This window comes from Zophobas morio, unplaced genomic scaffold (genome assembly GCF_036711695.1).
Source record: "Zophobas morio isolate AGI-343-1 ecotype UQ-CSIRO unplaced genomic scaffold, CSIRO_AGI_Zmor_V1 ptg000008l, whole genome shotgun sequence".
NCBI classification, from domain to species: Eukaryota; Metazoa; Arthropoda; class Insecta; order Coleoptera; family Tenebrionidae; genus Zophobas; species Zophobas morio.
The window spans coordinates 1,009,651-1,030,284 of NW_026972113.1; the positions used below are offsets into that span (position 1 = coordinate 1,009,651).

The 20,634-nt window shown below is 35.7% G+C and overlaps 1 protein-coding gene across 1 annotated transcript in view; it reads left to right on the forward strand.

Moving 5' to 3' along the window:
• Positions 1-8,911: 8,911 nt before the first annotated feature.
• Pot (papillote) overlaps positions 8,912-20,634 on the forward strand; it is a 99,099-nt gene continuing 87,376 nt past the window's right edge. The window contains exon 1 of the mRNA XM_064050233.1: positions 8,912-9,071. The gene's annotated coding sequence lies outside the window, so the exon portion shown is untranslated. The remainder of the gene's footprint in view (positions 9,072-20,634) is intronic.

Sequence of the window (20,634 nt, forward strand, 5' to 3'; positions counted from 1 at the left end):
GGTTAAAATTGGTTTCATTGACCAAAAATTGGTGGCAAATTGTAGATAATCTTCCGCTAGTTACGATTCTGAAAGGGCCGCCGCGGTATCTGGTCTAATAAACGCGCAAAATAAATTCAAAATTTCCAAAAATTTTCCAAAAAAGTGGTTAAAATTGGTTTAATCGATCAAAAATTGGTATCAAATTGTAGATAATCTTCCGCTAGTTACGATTCTGAAAGCGCCGCCACGGTATCTGGTGTAATAAAGGCGCAAAATGCATTCAAAATTTCCAAAAATTTTCCAAAAAAGTGGTTAAAATTGGTTTCATTGACCAAAAATTGGTGTCAAATTGTAGATAATTTTCCGCTAGTTACGATTCTGAAAGCGCCGCCGCGGTATCTGGTCTAATAAAGTCGAAAAATGCATTCAAAATTTCCAAAAATTCTCCAAAAAAATGGTTAAAATTGGTTTAATCGATCGAAATTTGGTGTCAAATTGTAGATAATCCTCCGCTAATTACGATTCTGAAAGCGCCACCCCGGTATCTGGTCTAATAAAGGCGCAAAATGTGATTCAAAATTTCCAAAAATTTTCCAAAAAAGTGGTTAAAATTGGTATAATCGACCAAAAATTCATGTCCAATTGTAGATAATCTTCCGCTAGTTACGATTCTGAAAGCGTCGCCGCGGTATATGGTCTAAAAAAGGCGCATAATGCATTCAAAATTTCCAAAAATTTTCCAAAAAAGTGGTTAAAATTGGTTTCATTGACCAAAAATTGGTGTCAAATTGTAGATAATTTTCCGCTAGTTACGATTCTGAAAGCGCCGCCGCGGTATCTGGTCTAATAAAGTCGCAAAATGCATTCAAAATTTCCAAAAATTCTCCAAAAAAATGGTTAAAATTGGTTTAATCCATCGAAATTCGGTGTCAAATTGTAGATAATCCTCCGCTAATTACGATTCTGAAAGCGCCACCGCGGTATCTGGTCTAATAAAGGCGCAAAATGTGATTCAAAATTTCCAAAAATTTTCCAAAAAAGTGGTTAAAATTGGTTTAATCGACCAAAAATTCATGTCCAATTGTAGATAATCTTCCGCTAGTTACGATTCTGAAAGCGCCGCCGCGGTATATGGTCTAAAAAAGGCGCAAAATGCATTCAAAATTTCCAAAAATTTTCCAAAAAAGTGGTTAAAATTGGTTTCATTGACCAAAAATTGGTGTCAAATTGTAGATAATCTTCCGCTAGTTACGATTCTGAAAGGGCCGCCACGGTATCTGGTCTAATAAACGCGCAAAATATATTCAAAATTTCCAAAAATTTTCCAAAAAAGTGGTTAAAATTCGTTTAATCGATCAAAAATTGGTATCAAATTGTAGATAATCTTCCGCTAGTTACGATTCTGAAAGCGCCGCCACGGTATCTGGTGTAATAAAGGCGCAAAATGAATTCAAAATTTCCAAAAATTTTCCAAAAAACTGGTTAAAATTGGCTTAATCGACCGAAAATTGGTGTCAAATTGTAGATAATCTTCCGCTAGTTACGATTCTGAAATCGTCGTCCCGATATCTGGTCTAATAAACGCGCGAAATGAATTCAAAATTTCCAAAAATTTTCCAAAAAAGTGGTTAAAATTGGCTTAATCGACCGAAAATTGGTGTCAACAACGATTCAACAAGAAACTGAAAACATGTTTAACTATCCTGTTATTGAAAGAAAACTCTATATATTAAAAGGAAAACGAAAATTAAGCCCCACCCACCCGCCCCAGTCTCAATTGTGATGAATGTCATATGGTAATTTCTTATAGAGAAACGAGGATTTTGTAACCAAACTCCGCCCTTCAGCTCACAATGAATAAAATATTCATCACAATCGAGAAGGGGTGGGTGGGCGGGGCTTATATTTTGTCCCCTTTTTTCTTAATATACGAAGTCTTCTTTTTCCAACAAGAAACCGAAAACATGTTTAGCTATGCCAAGTATAGGAGTAGATTTTTGTATAGTATTCAATTGGATAACGTCATCAAGTTGTTGGTGGGGATGATTACCCATACAAAACCAGTTTTATTGATCAGATAGTATAAATCTGGACATTTTTAAGAACTTTATGCGAACAACAGGATGAAGACACGTCTCCTTACATCTTAATACGCTTAAATTTTTTTTTTTTTTTCATACCTTTGAGAGTTCTGGATTTTAATTTTAAATGTCGTTGGTAAAAGTAATTGTTGCGGGAAATGTTTTTAAATCCACAAGGTTACACTCTCTTGACATGTGCTGGCTGTGCTTTCAAAAACGTGCCGCTACCTTTCCAAAAAAAATTTCCTTTACATTATTATGTAAAACAAGGAAAATACAGTGGATATTTTACACGACAAAATTAGCTCAAATCACTTGTAAAAACCCAACACCTCACAAATGAAGAAAGGCAAACAACACTTTCGGATCATGTAGCAATCTCGTTATCCCTGAACTTATATATAACAACATTTCAAATCCAGTTGCGCCAAAATCGCATTGTTTGGCGAAAGCTTAAGAACCAGTTACTCGGCAATTAAAATGTACCACTTTCAAGGCTCCTGCATCAAACAATCAAGTTGCGCAATTAAAATTCAGCAGAATGTATCAGTCTTGTCAACGAAATTATTGCATTCCACAAAACAACACGTTTCAATTTAACGGATGCTTTTTCCTTCAGGACGAAGAAAAAGGTTGCGACGTCTGTGAGAATCCTCGAGATGCTCCACATCTCGTTAAACTAGATCGAAATAATTATGATCGGCTTGCAAAAAAGAGAAATTTTCATTGTCTTTGCGGGGTTACAGAAAGTGTAATTTAATAAGGATTGTGGCAGAAAAATGGGGATTAGATTACTGTCTATAATTATTGGAACGGTTTATCCTCCGTGGTCATGCATGAGATTTCTCTATAATTCACTTTCGAACCCATAGTGCATCACGTCGGTTTAAATCATTGTATTAGTATGCAGATTTGGTTAATGGTGATACCTAATTAATTAACAACGTGACACTGATAACTACAATATCCACGGTGCATTGGGTTTGATGTAAATGGTAAGAGTGTGTGTCAGTCGTGTGTGGTAGGTACAAGACATTCTTGCATAAGAACAATACGAATTAATGGTATTCATCGAAGGAGTTATTTGTGCAAGGTGGAAATTCAATGATGAATAAACCAAGTATAACAAGGCTTTCGTTTTTTTTTAGAACGTATTACATAAAATTGGCTAAAAGTTTTCTATTCTAAATTCATACTCTCATTATAAGCACCACCCACCCACCCCTATTCGAATCGTGATAAATTTTTCATTCGTTGTCAGATGGAGGGGCGGAGCTTAATTGCAAAATCCGTATTTGTCTTTACCATTTTAAAAGTTTTAGGTTTCTTGTTGTAAAAAGAAGACTATGTACGTTAAGAAAAATACACAAAATATAAGCCCCGCCCACCCACCCTATCCCCATTGTGATTAAATTTTTTATTCATCTTAAGCCAGGAGGTTGATTTTAACTGCCAAATTTTTATTTTTCTACAAGAAATCACCATCTAAAGCAATGCGTTCTTCAAAGAAAAAAGTCTTTTTCTCTTCTTCATTTCCTATACGATAATACTTCAAACAAGTTTCACTCAGTAATTTCTTGTACAAAAATATATACGTTGCGATTAAGCTCCGTCCCCGGTCTCACAACAAATAAAAAATTCATCACAATTGAGATCGGGGTGGGTGGGTGGGGCATAATTTTTGTTTTTTTTTTTGAACATATGTCCATAATCAATAAGTTTCTTCCAACAACACGATAGCACATGTTTTTTTTGTAGAGAAATGTAAACTTGGCAATTAAGCTCCGCCTCCCGTCTCACGACGAATAAAAAAATTAATCACAACTAAAATGTGGCGGGTGGGTGGGGCCTATTCATTGACTTTTTTTCGTTTTTCAACAATAAAATACTTAAAATATCAAATGCTAAATTTGAGTTTAGAATTATGTTTGAAGTCTCGTGTTATTGCAAAATAAAAATATTATATATTTAGAAAATTAAGCGGATGATTAAGCCCCACCCACCCGCCCCTACCTTAGTTGTGATGAATTTTTCATTTGTTGTTAGTTCGAAGGACGGAGCTTAATTATCTGGATTTCTTTACAAAAATTTACCATTTTAAACATGTTTTAACTTTCTTCTTACTAAAAAATAACTGTACGTACGAGTATATTAAGAAAAAACTAAGGCGTAATATAAAACCGCCCACCCGGCCTCATTCAAATTGTGATGACTTTTTTTATTGGTCGCAAGCCGGGAAGGCGGAGCTTAATTGAAAAATCCTTATTTGTCTACCAGAAATTACCATGTTTTGAGTATCGTGTTGTTGAAAGAAAATATAATTATATATTTAGAAAAGAAGCGCATAATTAAGCTCCCCCCCCCCCTACCCGCGCCTATCTAAGTTGTGATGAATTTTTCAATCGTCGTCAGATCGAGGGGCGGAGCTTAAATGCAAAATCCACATTTGTCTACAAAAGTTTACCATTTTAAACATGTTTTAAGTTTCTTGTTGTGAAAAGAAGATTAATTATATTAACAGAAACAGTCAAAATATACGCCCCGCCCACCCGACCTCTCTCCATTGTGATTATTTTTTTTTATTCGTCTTGAGTCAGGAGGCGGAGTTTAACTGCGAAAATTTTATTTTTCTACAAGAAATTACCATGTAAAATAATGTGTTCTTCAAAGAAAAAAGTTTTTTTCTCTTCTTCATTCCCCATTTTTTCTTAAAACAATACCACACTTCAAACAAGTTTCACTCAGTAATTTCTTGTACAGAAATATGGACTTTGCGGTTAAGCTCCGCCCCCCGGTCTCACAACAAATAAAAAATTCATTACAATTGAGATCGGGCGGGTGGGCGGGGCTTATATTTTGTGTTTTTGTACAACCGAAAATTATGCCCCACCCACCCGCCCTATCTCCATTGTGATTATTTTTTTATTCGTCTTGAACGAGGAAGCTGAGTTTAACTGCGAAAATTTTATTTTTCTACAAGAAATTCCCATCTAAAATAAAGTATTTTTTCTCAAAACAATAGGATAACACTTCAAACAAGTTTCACTCAGTAATTTCTTGTACAGAAATATGGACTTTGCGGTTAAGCTCCGCCCCCCGGTCTCACAACAAATAACAAATTCATTACAATTGAGATCGGGCGGGTGGGCGGGGCTTATATTTTGTGTTTTTTTACAACCGAAAATTATGCCCCACCCACCCCCCTATCTCAATTGTGATTATTTTTTTATTCGTCTTGAGTGAGGAAGCTGAGTTTAACTGCGAAAATTTTATTGTTCTACAAGAAATTCCCAACTGAAATAAAGTATTTTTTCTCAAAACAATAGGATAACACTTCAAACAAGTTTCACTCAGTAATTTCTTGTACAGAAATGTGGACTTTGCGGTTAAGCTCCGCCCCCGCTCTCACAACAAATAAAAAATTCGTTACAATTGAGATCGGGTGGGTGGGCGGGGCTTATATTTTGTGTTTTTACAACCGAAAATTATGCCCCACCCACCCGCCCTATCTCAATTGTGATTATTTTTTTATTCGTCTTGAACGAGGAAGCTGAGTTTAACCGCGAAAATTTTATTTTTCTACAAGAAATTCCTAATTAAAATAAAGTATTTTTTCTCAAAACAATATGATAACACTTCAAACAAGTTTCACTCAGTAATTTCTTGTACAGAAATATGGACTTTACGGTTAAGCTCCGCCCCCGGGTCTCACAACAAATAAAAAATTCATTACAATTGAGATCGGGCGGGTGGGCGGGGCTTATATTTTGTGTTTTTACAACCGAAAATTATGCCCCACCCACCCGCCCTATCTCAATTGTGATTATTTTTTAATTCGTCTTGAACGAGGAAGCTGAGTTTAACTACGAAAATTTTATTTTTCTACAAGAAATTTCCATCTAAAATAAAGTATTTTTTCTCATAAACAATATGATAACACTTCAAACAAGTTTCACTCAGTAATTTCTTGTACAGAAATATGGACTTTGCGGTTAAGCTCCGCCCCCCGGTCTCACAACAAATAAAAAATTCATTACAATTGAGATCGGGCGGGTGGGCGGGGCTTATATTTTGTGTTTTGTACAACCGAAAATTATGCCGCACCCACCCGCCCTATCTCAATTGTGATTATTTTTTTATTCGTCTTGAACGGGGAAGCTGAGTTTAACTACGAACATTTTATTTTTCTACAAGAAATTCCCAACTAAAATAAAGTATTTTTTCTCAAAACAATATGATAACACTTCAACAAGTTTCACTCAGTAATTTGTTGTATAAAAATATATACTTTGTGATTAAGCTCCGCCCTCCGGTCTTACAACAAATAAAAAATTCATTACAATTGAGATCGGGCGGGTGGGCGGGGCTTATATTTTGTGTTATTTACAACCGAAAATTATGCCCCACCCACCGGCCCTGTCTTAATTGTGATTATTTTTTTATTCGTCTTGGACGAGGAATCTGAGTTTAACTACGAAAATTTTATTTTTCTACAAGAAATTCCCATCTAAAATAAAGTATTTTTTCTCAAAACAATAGGATAACACTTCAAACAAGTTTCACTCAGTAATTTCTTGTACAGAAATATGGACTTTGCGGTTAAGCTCCGCCCCCCGGTCTCACAACAAATAAAAATTAATTACAATTGAGATCGGGCGGCTGGGCGGGGCTTATATTTTGTGTTTTGTACAACCGAAAATTATGCCCCACCCACCCGCCCTATCTCAATTGTGATTATTTTTTTATTCGTCTTGCACGAGGAAGCTGAGTTTAACTACGAAAATTTTATTTTTCTACAAGAAATTTCCATCTAAAATAAAGTATTTTTTCTCAAAGCAATATGATAACACTTCAAACAAGTTTCACTCAGTAATTTCTTGTACAGAAAAATAGACTTTGCGATTAAGCTCCGCCCCTCGGTCTCACAACAAATTAAAACTTCTTCACAATTGAGAACCGGGTGGGTGGGCGGGGCATAATTTTCGGTTGCTTTTTCTTAATATGTGTCTATATTTTTTTTTTCAATAACACGATACTTAAAACATGTTTTTACTTTGTAGATAAATAGAAACTTTGCAATTAAGCTCCGCCCCTCGGTCTCACAACAAATTAAAACTTCTTCACAATTGAGAACCGGGTGGGTGGGCGGGGCATAATTTTCGGTTGCTTTTTCTTAATATGTGTCTATAATTTTTTTTTCAATAACACGATACTTAAAACATGTTTTTACTTTGTAGATAAATAGAAACTTTGCAATTAAGCTCCGCCCCTCGGTCTCACAACAAATTAAAACTTCTTCACAATTGAGAACCGGGTGGGTGGGTGGGGCATAATTTTCGGTTGCTTTTTCTTAATATGTGTCTATAATTTTGTTTCAATAACACGATACTTAAAACATGTTTTCACTTTGTAGATAAATAGAAACTTTGCAATTAAGCTCCGCCCCTCGGTCTCACAACAAATTAAAACTTCTTCACAATTGAGAACCGGGTGGGTGGGTGGGGCATAATTTTCGGTTGCTTTTTCTTAATATGTGTCTATAATTTTTTTTCAATAACACGATACTTAAAACATGTTTTCACTTTGTAGATAAATCGAAACTTTGCAATTAAGCTCCGCCCCTCGGTCTCACAACAAATTAAAACTTCTTCACAATTGAGAACCGGGTGGGTGGGTGGGGCATAATTTTCGGTTGCTTTTTCTTAATATGTGTCTATAATTTTTTTTCAATAACACGATACTTAAAACATGTTTTCACTTTGTAGATAAATAGAAACTTTGCAATTAAGCTCCGCCCCTCGGTCTCACAACAAATTAAAACTTCTTCACAATTGAGAACCGGGTGGGTGGGTGGGGCATAATTTTCGGTTGCTTTTTCTTAATATGTGTCTATATTTTTTTTTCAATAACACGATACTTAAAACATGTTTTCACTTTGTAGATAAATAGAAACTTTGCAATTAAGCTCCGCCCCTCGGTCTCACAACAAATTAAAACTTCTTCACAATTGAGAACCGGGTGGGTGGGTGGGGCATAATTTTCGGTTGCTTTTTCTTAATATGTGTCTATATTTTTTTTCAATAACACGATACTTAAAACATGTTTTCACTTTGTAGATAAATAGAAACTTTGCAATTAAGCTCCGCCCCCGTCTCACGACGAATAAAAAAAGTAATCACAGTTTAGATAGGGCGGATGGCTGGAGCTTATCCGTTGACTTTTTTTAGTAAAATACTTAAAATGACAACTCGTAAATTTGGGGCTAGAATTTCTGTTTGGTGGCAGCAACATCGGAGGTCCGTTTTAGCTCAGTAGCACATGTCCACGAATTTCTAATTTATTGTTAATAAATATTAATAAAAATGTTTTGCGTTAGTGCTTTGAACACGAAGGAAAGCAGATATTTTTCCAAAAATGCCCGAACATGGAGTAATTACGATTTGAGTTTTAATTTATCGAAGTCCGCAACTCGTGTATTCGACAAATATAAAAATAGTATAAATTATCATGACACAGTAAACAATATTTAAACATACTTAACGTTATTTAAATATGATAAGTATTAATACGTCATAATTAAACCGAAAATATAAAGTTATTAAAAACAATTCAAATTGTTAAATTCTCCTCGCTTCACCGACCATTCAAATCACTTTTTCCTCTCGCTTTGCGCCGATCCTCCTCTTCCCATTTTCCCCATGGATCCCTCTTACATAGGCACCCATCTCCCATCCCATGATGATGTTGTCACCCACGCACGCTTTTCCATGGTTGTCTAAACAGCTCTGACCCCTCCTGGGCACCTAGGCTATGACGTAGCGCGTTCGCGGCGTTCGCGACCGATGCACGCGGCAAGCAGCAAGTTGGTGTGAGGCCGCCGTACCGTCCTGATTTAGCTCCAGGAGGTTCCGTCCGTTGCGGTGTGTTGTGTGTGTTTTACTTGGATGGGCGCTTAACTTTGTGAACAGTGCGCCGCCTTAATTTGGATACTCGGTTCCGGATCCAGCGGTAAGTGCTTGGGCTTCCGGGAGGGCGGCGCCGGCAGGGGTGATTGTCGGTAAAGGGTGAGGGTTTGATTTTCTATTTTTGGTTCTTTTGAAAAATAGAAAGAAAAAGCGCGTTATTGGATTAGATTATGGAAGTTTGAATTGTAGTGGTTTTTTTGTGACTCATCTAACTCAAGTTTTTTAATTGGTTTGCGGTTGTGACGTCAAAAATAAAAAAAAATATTTCGTAATAGGTAATAAATAAAATACTGCAAAATTGTCAACTAGAGGAAGGTTATTTAGGAAACTCATTGTATAAATTTAAAAGTAAACGGAGTGTTTATTCAAATGTTAATGTTTGCGTACTTACTTGAGGTTTAGTACTGGTTTGAAGGCTCAGACGGGGTTTTACATTTTTGTATAAATTAAAAATTCGTTTTTACTATAATTAATTCATTTCTATTTTCTTTATTCTTTTTGCTTCCTGAGCGTAACTTTTCAACTCAAGACTTCAGATTTTTTTCTAAAATTTGACGCTTTATTCAAACTTTCAGTTTATTATTCAAAATTTTGACTAATTCTCAAGAAGCTCTCGACAATTTTCCCTAATCCAACAAGTTTCAAGATCTTAATGACCCAAAAATTTAATATTTGGCTTTTTACAAAAATTTTGACTTTTTCAAGACTGTCATTATTTCCCGAGTTTCAAAATTTTTCTGAAATTGTTTTAATTAATTTTAGACTTCTCATCACTTGAAATTTGTCCTCAAGGCTTCTTTCGGTTTCATAATTTTTCGTTTTTAACTTTAATTTTTTCAATTTCTCGATTTTCAAATTTTTAAATTTTTCGATTTACGGTTTTTCAGTTTTGCGATTTCTTGGTATTTTCAATTTTTGTTTCCTCAGTTTTTCATGTTCTTGATTTTTTTTCATTTTTCCGACTTTTTTCGTTTTCTGATTTCCTTTATGTTTTCAATGTTTGTTCGATTTTATAATTTTTTGTTTGTTCAATTCTTCAAATTTTCAACTTTTGGTTTTTCCGTTCCTCAATTTTACAATTTACAAATCAAAAATTGCAGAAACGAAAACTTGAAAACCGAAGTGAAAAATCCAAAAATTGGAAAATTAAAAATTGAAATATCCAAAAGTTGGAAAATTAAAAAAAGTCAAAATTTTGTTTTTTCAGAACCAAATTTTAAAACAAAAATAAAATTTCGAATTCAGAAAAAAACTTAAATTTTGAAAAATAGAGTACCGATGTTGAGCCAAAAAAAAAAACATTATATTGAATCTTGAGATTTCGAAGTCTAAATTTTGGGACGTTAAGATCTTGAAATTGGACGGCGTGGAGAAAATTATATTTCATTATAAAACAAAAATAACGATCGTAGCAAAAATTTCGTTATTACACAATCGACAGCCTAGAACTAACATAAGCCGTACAAAGAGCTACTTAATCGCTTCCCATCTACCTGCTCTTCCTCCGTCCGACTTTCCAAGCCCCAAATTAAACACTCCGTGACCTTTCCCCCAAATCAAAGAACCTGATTACCTCTAAAGCGCCTCCTTCACCCCGAACAAAGAAACGGCTCGAATGTGCACAAACGCAATTAATTTCTTCTAGCATATGACATGTTTGTTTAACGGTCTCAGCCTCTAGTTATCCTCCGGTGAATTTTACAGCTGCCGTCCTGCCACGGTCCGGTGCTCGTATTAGTTCCGACATAACTAAATCCGCTCCAATATAATATAAATCAAAATAATGCCCTGACATTCCTTATTTACTGTTACTAATTATTACTCGCGAAGTTCGCAGCTAGAAATCCAGACGGCAGCGCACTAACGATTTCATTATTACCGAATGACGTCATCAACTTTTTAGAGGGGATAAATAAACGAAATACGGATTCTGTATCCAATTCCCGGTGACCTTTCCTGCCCCACTATTGAAATCTCCATCGCTTCCGGTCTATCATCTGTAACAATCGCGCTGTTTTTTGCAACTCGAATCGATATTGAAAACGTGCATTCGGAAATATTTAGATTGGAGGGAAAGGAGCTGATTTTTTCGAGAGCGTTTCCCACATTATAAGTACCGTTTCGTACGTGAAAAATGAGTCGACTTTCTATAACGAATTGCTATGTCCTTTTGGTGCAGCAGAGGGGAAGCGCTCCGCAGTGAGCGTCAAGCTGAATTCGGAAGGTAGCTGGTCATTAGTGCCGCCGGCGTTGGGGCCCTTAAATGACGTAATATTTTTATTGAAAGAATGATGAATAATTTCCGGCGAGTTTTATTTGACATGCGAAAACGGAAACGGGGAAATGAGAAAAGTTGGCTTGTTTATTTAACAAAGTGTTTTCTTTGACGTTATTTGGTTAATAGGAAAAGTAAAAGTTTTTTCGGCTTTGTGTTTTCGAGGGGACTCCGAATAAAGAAAGCGACAGGAGACTTAATTACGGTGTGTGACAGGATGTCGATAACAGTTTAGCTGAATTACTGCCGGTGCTTTCTAGCAGATGGTATTTTTTTTTGATTGGGGGATTTTCTCAGGCGCAGTATGTTTCGGGTTAAAAAAAAATATATTCTAGAATTAGAATTTTGAAGAAATTAATTCCAGTTAAAAAAACACAAATTTTAGAAAAAAAAACAGGAATCTTGAGGACAAACTCGGAGTGATGAGAAATTCAAAATGAACACAAAAATCAGATAAAATTTGAGACACTTTTTTCCTGTTGCGATTAAAGTTACTTTGTAGTGAATTTGGGGCTTAATAGAGGGAATATAATCGAGTTAAATGTTGTAGGTTAGTGAATATAACTACACGCTTACACTATTCTAGACCATAAAACTCAAAATATATGGATCAAGGACATTTGGAAAGTTTACAGTGTTAGTTACGGTGAATATTCGTTGTATAATCTAGTTAGTATGTTGTTATTTAATCTCTCTTGTTTTTTTTTTAATTTTCAATTATCAATATTATCATAAACGTTGTGTGACTTGTCTAAATAAATTAGTTAAAACGAGTAATAAATACCTACCTTGATTAATATTACAGTTTTCCTAATGTTAACACCCACTTTAAATAAATATTTATATAACAACACGAAACAAATCCTTGGGTGTAATAAACTTTCTCGCAGCTATTTTATTTGTCAAATCCTTGACACGACTCCTAACATTTCCAACAAACTATTAATAAAATAAATATTCTTGTTTATTCCAAAACGATATTTCTTTGGAATAAACGAGTCGTTCACTCAGCCGTAAAAATTCCAGTGCGACAAAACCTAGGCACATTACGCTTTATTCCCCCATTATTTTAATTTTATTCCAACCTTTAAATATTCATAGTGTTTTCGCCGCTCTAAAAAACGAACCACCACTTCTGTTTTTTTCTAACAATTACTTACGAAATCACTCTCACTTCCACCAGCATCTTCAAACAGCTTAGTCATGACGCTATTTTGCAACATTTCTCGAAAAAATCCTGAGGATGTGCTGGTCCAGTGCACCACGTGACCGCCTCCTGTTGCTCTTTTTCGTAGCTAGACTCACGCTACTTCATGCTTCAGTAGAGGTACATGTTACTCGGATATAATTCAGATTTTAAATCAATATAAGGTATTAGCTGGAGCTCGGATGACGGAAGCGCGAGCGCGATTTATCTAAGCTGTAAATGCGAAAAATGTCGTGAAGCGCCTTGAGGAGAATAATTGTTGGATGTTGCGCAAGCGAATTCTTTGAAATTCATTTATGAGTAATGTGGAGTAGTGTTTGTAGAAAAAGCGAGGTTTGAATAAGTACGTGGATGTGGCATTGTTGTCTTTATTAGTCACAGTGATGGATGTTTGAAGATCATTAAGTTGGAATAAGCGGATGTTCGAAGAATTAAATTAAAATGTGATTAATTGTGGAATATTTGCTGATAATTAAAGGGTTTTGAAGGATGTTTGTGTCTGTGTTTTTTTTGTGTACATTTTGTGGAGATGTGTGTACAGAAGTTTCACTTTCAGGGTTTAACATACTGTGGTGACGTCCAGGGGTCAAGCTTAACTTCGTTCCTTTTTACATATTGTCTCAACGATAATACGGGTAAAGCACAACGCAATATTTCTGCATTTTAGTCTCATAAGAATTTTACACGTTTCTTATAATCTAATTTTTTATGAAACACAATTTTTTTCTTTACCATATTTTACTAAAATTTTTGTATACCAAAAAAAAAAGAATGTAAGAGAACCGCCACACAAGTTCGCGATGGGGTTGAAAAAAAATTATAATCAACACAGAGAGCAAAAATTGAGATAAAAGGAGACAAACAAGGAATTAACAAAATAAAACAAAAAAAAAAACACTCTTAGAGACATTTAATATGAGACAGCAACAGAAAACGCAAAAAATGGATGGAGAGAAGAAGAAACATTAGAAAAATATTTGACATAAATAGAAAAACTGACTAGAAATACAAAGAAAAAAACATAAAAAACAGCCATAAATAATTATAACCAATACAATGAACAAAAATTGGTCGAAAGCTGTTTCGACAGAACTTCTCTCGCACCTATCAAATATATCAAGCATATTTGAGACAAATTACAAAATTTGATTTTGGGGAATTTTACTTTTTTGTGATAACCTCTATGGAGCGAAACAATAATATGTATAGAAGGTGAAATAGAAAAAAAAGTTCACCTTCTTAAAAAAAAGACAGTTGGGAGCCCCGAGAAGATTTAATATTCTTAAATAGACACTTGGGCCCCCCGAGAAGATTTCTCCTTTTTATAAATGTGTAGTGGGGACCCTCGAGAAGGTTTTGCATTCTTAAAAATCTACATTTGGCGACCCCGAGAAGGTTTTACATTGTTAAAAAAGGACAATTGGTACCCCCGAGAATGTTTCACATTCTTAAAAAATGACAGTTGGGACCCCCGAGAAGGTTTCACATTAAAAAAAAGACAGTTGGGGCCTACGAGAAGGTTCTACATTTTTAATTAGACAATTGGGAACCTCGAGAAGGTTTCACATTGTTAAAAATCTACATTTGGCGGCCCCGAGAAGGTTTTACATTTTTAAAATAGATAGTTGGGACCCCCGAGAAGGTTTTACATTAAAAAAAAAAGACAGTTGGGGCCTACGAGAAGGTTCTACATTTTTAAATAGACATTTGGGAACCCCGAGAAGGTTTTACATTGTTAAAAATCTACATTTGGCGCCCCCGAGAAGGTTTTACATTATTCAAAAAGACACTTGGGACTCCCGAGAAGGTTTTACATTTTTAAAAAAGACAGTTGGGACTCCCGAGAAGGTTTTACATTTTTAAAATAGATAGTTGGGACCCCCGAGAAGGTTTTACATTAAAAAAAGACAGTTGGGGCTTACGAGAAGGTTCTAAATTTATAAATAGACAGTTGGGACTCCCGAGAAGGTTTCAGATTAAAAAAACGATATTTGGGGCCTTCGAGAAGGTTTTACATTTTTCAAAAAGACAGTTGGGACGTTGAAGAAGGTTTCACATTAAAAAAAAGATAGTTGGGGCCTTCGAGAAGGTTTTACATTTTTTAAAAAGACAATTGGGACCCCCGAGAAGGTTTTACATTGTTAAAAATCTACATTTGATGCCCCCGAGAAGGTTTCACATTAAAAAAAAGACATTTGGGGTCCCCGAGAAGGTTTTACATTAAAAAAAAACAGTTGAGACCCCCGAGAAGGTTTTACATTGTTAAAAATCTACATTTGATGCCCTCGAGAAGGTTTTACATTTTTAAAATAGATAGTTGGGACCCCCGAGAAGGTTTTACATGAAAAAAAAAAGACAGTTGGGGCCTAGGAGAAGGTTCTACATTTTTAAATAGGCAATTGGGAACCTCGAGAAGGTCTCACATTGTTAAAAATCTACATTTGGCGGCCCCGAGAAGGTTTTACATTTTTAAATAGACATTTGGGAACCCCGAGAAGGTTTTACATTGTTAAAAATCTACATTTGGCCCCCGCGAGAAGGTTTTACATTTTTAAAATAGATAGTTGGGACCCCCGAGAAGGTTTTACATTAAAAAAAGACAGTTGGGGCCTACGAGAAGGTTCTAAATTTATAAATAGACAGTTGGGACTCCCGAGAAGGTTTTAGATTAAAAAAACGATATTTGGGGCCTTCGAGAAGGTTTTACATTTTTCAAAAAGACAGTTGGGACTTTGAAGAAGGTTTCACATTAAAAAAAGATAGTTGGGGCCTTCGAGAAGGTTTTACATTTTTAAAAAAGACAATTGGGACCCCCGAGAAGGTTTCACATTAAAAAAAAGACATTTGGGGTCCCCGAGAAGGTTTTACATTAAAAAAAAACAGTTGGGACCCCCGAGAAGGTTTTACATTGTTAAAAATCTACATTTGATGCCCTCGAGAAGGTTTTACATTTTTAAAATAGATAGTTGGGACCCCCGAGAAGGTTTTAAATTAAAAAAAAAAAGACAGTTGGGGCCTACGAGAAGGTTCTACATTTTTAAATAGGCAACTGGGGAACCTCGAGAAGGTCTCACATTGTTAAAAATCTACATTTGGCGGGCCCGAGAAGGTTTTACATTTTTAAAATAGATAGTTGGAACCCCCGAGAAGGTTTTACATTAAAAAAAAGACAGTTGGGGCCTACGAGAAGGTTCTACATTTTTAAATAGAGATTTGGGAACCCCGAAAAGGTTTTACATTGTTGAAAATCTACCCTTGGCGCCCCCGAGAAGGTTTTACATTATTCAAAAAGACACTTGGGACTCCCGAGAAGGTTTTACATTCTTAAAAAAGACAGTTGGGACTCCCAAGAAGGTTTTACATTTTTAAAATAGATAGTTGGGACCCCCGAGAAGGTTCTACATTTAAAAAAAAGACAGTCGGGGCCTACGAGAAGGTTTTACATTTTTAAATAGATAATTGGGAACCCCGAGAAGGTTTCACATTGTTAAAAATCTACATTTGGCGCCGCCGAGAAGGTTTTACATTTTTCAAAAAGACAGCTGGGACTCCCGAGAAGGTTTTACATTTTTAAAAAAGACAGTTGGGACTTCCGAGAAGGTTTCACATTCTTAAAAATCTACATGTGGCGGCCCCGAGAAGGTTTTACATTTTTAAATAGACATTTGGGAACCCCGAGAGGGTTTCACGTTAAAAAAGAAGACATTTGGCGCTCTTGAGAAGGTTTTACATTTTTAAAAAACACAGTTGGGACCTTCGAGAAGGTTTTATATTATAAAAAAATGGTCGAAAGCTGTCTCGACAAAATGGAGTGAGCCGTCCCTGATTTAATCTATAAAATAAACTCACACATTCATTAATTTTTTGAGCCACCTGTATAAGCAAATCTAAAAAATATGAATGCAATGATAAATCACAAGTAAAAACTTTTCATATTTTGCACATTCCGGGTAGATTTAACTCGTCACCATCAAGATTTGCAATTTAACACCTTTAAATTTCACAAGTTTTTACAAGATTAGTAGGGGCAAAGTCAGTTTTATCTCAACAAATGCTAGGCCCGCCCACCTGCCCGTTTTTTCTCAGAGGGTATACCATTAGCCAAAATAAGGCTTATATTAGCAAATACTAGCCCCGCCCATCGGCCGTTTATTCTCTTTTCTATGCATTTATATATTATTAAGCATAAGTTTCGCCTTCCCTTTTCGAAATTTTACTAAATACATTTTCTTCTAGATTTCAGGCCGCAGAAATCATTCCCGCTTTCATTTCTTCGATAACTCCAATGGTTCTTCCAGAATCGTCCTTTGAAATATTCAAAAATATGGAAAATACGCCCAATTTTCGATCCATTTTCAACAAAATTTTCGAAATTTCACTAAATACATTTTCTTGTAGATTTCAGGGCGCAGAAGTCATATCCGCTTTCATTTCTTCGATAACTCCAATGGTTTTTCCAGAATCGTCCTTTGAAATATTCAAAAATATGCAAAATACGCCCAAGTTTCGACCTATTTTCAACAAAATTTTTGAAATTTCACTAAGTACATTTTCTTGTAGATTTTGGGCCGCAGAAGTCATATCCGCTTTCATTTCTTTGATAACTCCAATGGTTCTTCCAGAATCGTCCTTTGAAATATTCAGAAATATGCAAAATACCCCAATTTTCGACCAATTTTCAACAAAATTTTCGAAATTTCACTAAGTACATTTTCTTGTAGATTTTGGGCCGCAGAAGTCATATCCGCTTTCATTTCTTCGATAACAACATTGGTTTTTCCAGAATCGTCCTTTGAGACATTCAAAAATATGCAAAATACGCCCAAGTTTCGACCTATTTTCAACAAAATTTTTGAAATTTCACCAAGTACATTTTCTTATAGATTTTGGGTCGCAGAAGTCATATCCGCTTTCATTTCTTTGATAACTCCAATGGTTCTTCCAGAATCGTCCTTTGAAATATTCAAAAATATGAAAAATAACCCAATTTTCGACCAATTTTCAACAAAATTTTCGAAATTTCACTAAATACATTTTCTTGTAGATTTCGGGCCGCAGAAGTCATATCCGCTTTCATTTCTTCGATAACTCCATTGGTTCTTCCAATATCGTCGTTTGAAACATTCAAAAATGTGCAATTTTCGACCAATATTCAACAAAATTTTCGAAATTTCACATTTTCTTGTAGATTTCGGGCCCCAGAAGTCATATCCGCTTTCATTTCTTTGATAACTCCAATGGTCGTGGCTAATAAAATTACTCATTAAGATATGCAATTTCGAAATCCTCGGGAGTCTAGGGATTCTAAAATATTCGGCGAATTTAGAACTATAAAGACAATCTAGAGTGCCTGAAAACCCTAGAATGGCTAGAGTCCTGAATTTCTATAGAGAATCTAGAGTATGTGTCTAAAAATCCTAAAAACATAGAGTGTGTAGGGAGGCTTGTTGAGTGTCTGGAGCGTTTAGAAAATCTTAGAAACCTTGAGATGGAGCCAGTTTAAAGAAAATCTAGCGCATCTAAAATATTTAAGGAGTCTACACGAGCCAGAGAGTCCAGAAAGTAAAGACAATCCAGAAAGTTATAGATTCTCTGGACTCTCTAGTTACTGTAAAGTTCCAAAATTTTTAAGTTCCAAATGGTATACATTGTCTCTCGACTCTGTAAATTCTCTGGTCTTTATACACTTTATTGTCTCTAGGCACTCTAGATTATCACTATCTTCAGTCTCTCGATGTTCTTAAAGTTTTATAGTCTAAACTAAAACGGTTCCGATTCTCCAGATTTTCTAAAATTTCTAAACACTCTAAGTTCTCTCTGTTCTGATTTTTTTCTAGATTCTTCAGTCTCTAAGTTGACTATATTGTCTCGGTGTTCTAAAGTCTCCATATACTGTAAGATCTGTAGACTCTAGACTTGCTAGATACCATAAATTTGCTAAGCTCTCCAGCTACTATAGGATCCCTAAAGATTTAAGGTGATTTAAATTGTCTAGATTTTCTAGGCAGACTATAGTTCCTAGACACTATACTCTGACAGTTTTATCTTAACAAATACTAGGCCCGCCCACCCGCCCCCTGTTTTCTCAGAGGATATGTCATTTGCCAAAATCAGTCTCATCTTACAAAGTATTAGCCCCGCCCACCCGCCCACTGTTTCTCAGAAGATATATGATTTGCCAAAATCAGTCAGACGGATTTTGCCCATATTAAACTCGTAAAAACTTTGTTAAATTTAAAATGTGTTAAATTGCGTATTTCCACTGTAACGCGTTAAATTCCTAAATCCGATTGGATATTTATTCTTTAACAACTCAGTCATTAATTTTTCTGAGACACCCTGTATAAGCAAATTTCAACAATATTAATGCCGTGATAAGTCACACATTACACTCTACTAATATAAATTCAAAATTTGACAACGATCGGTCCAGTACTTTCGGAGATTATCAGTGTCTAATAAAAATCAGTAGTAATACTTTTATAGAAAAAAATTATGGAGGAAAACCACTCTTGCAGAAATGAATATTTCCAATCAGAATGTGGAAACGGCAAAAATTAATAACTTCACATTCGTCAAAACTTTAATTTACGACGTCCTTTCGTAATATTTTACACAAATTTCTTGTTTTTCCATACTAGAACAACACATTATCGTTTATCAAACACACACAGCTTCAATTTGCATAAACTGTGCCATAAATCCCTCCACCAAACCTCAGTTCCTTCTGCTTCGCAACAACTTTTTTAAATCCAGCCTAACTTTGCATACATTAAGAATTCAAGGATTTGTGACCACTAAAACAAATATAACACGAAATAGTCGTCGACCATGTCCCACCTCTACCTCAAAAAGCAAACCCTACACCATCACCGCCATTCTCACGTGTTCCTTTCCAGCACTTTTACCATTGTATAACAGATCATTAAGTGTTTAATTATCGTAGCTTCGGAGAGAGATAATAGCAAGGAAGTCGAAAGCAAGCAAGAGGCTCGTGCATAACATTATCCGCACGGATCTCTATTTGCATAACTATTACGAGCCCTGACGTCATGACATGTTGAAATTTAATCATTTCTTGAAGAAGTCGAGCGTTCGGGTTTGGGCGTAATCGCAAATGTAACAAAAGGTCAGAAGATGTTTCCTTATTCGAACGTCGTTCGGTTTTTTTTTTGAAGGGGAAGAAGTCAGTGCGCCACTGGTCTGCGCGGTTTTAATAAACTAGGTTTAGAGTCGGCTGCGCCGCATAGCTCGCTGCCATAGAAGAAAAAGAAGCAAGGTTATGCTCGAAGGACAATGTGGTCGCGGATTAATGCATGTGCACTTGTTTAAAATGTTGCAGAATCCTGCGACAAACTCACCTTGAGATGCGCTCCGCAGGAAACAAAGAGGACGTGGATTATTGAAAGAGTGCGCCAACAAATATGGGAGTGCAATATAATTAGTACCAAAGGTAATTATCCGAAAAAACAGGCGAAGGTGTTGGTCGTGGACGTAGCTCAAGACAAAGCTAAATTTAGCTCTCGAAGCGGGTGGGCAATAACTCTAACAATAGGCTCAAACATAAAAGCTTAAAGTAATCGCGCAAGTTCAATGGACGACGGAGATTGCTATCGATCTGAAGAAGCGAGTACTCATTACGCAATTACGCAGATGCGTTGGCTTTCCAGGCCGTTTCCCAACACTGGAAGATAGACAATTATTAGTGTCTTGCTTGTAATGGATTGAGAGACTGAACTAGTCTTCGGTACTTGTGAAGTGGTACCCTGAAAAAATGCTACTTAGTGGTTAAATTGGATATAGAAGCGGCTAAAATAAAACGCAAACAGTAACCAGAGGATGGTTTATGTCGCAATTACCAGCTTGAATGAGCCTTTATTTCGAAATGTGCGCAGGGAAGGCAGTGGTACTTTCGACATTGTTCGCGGGTTTCACTCGAACACAATTGCCTTTATTTTACACTCGGGTGATGGGCTACGCTTGCTTTGTGTTTGTTTGCAATTAATAACGAGCGATATTTCTGGAATTCGATGAAAGTTAATTAAAAGAGTACTTAGTGGAAATTATTCAAATCGTGTCTGAATATGTTATGCAAGAATAATTTAAATGGTACCTGAAACAAAG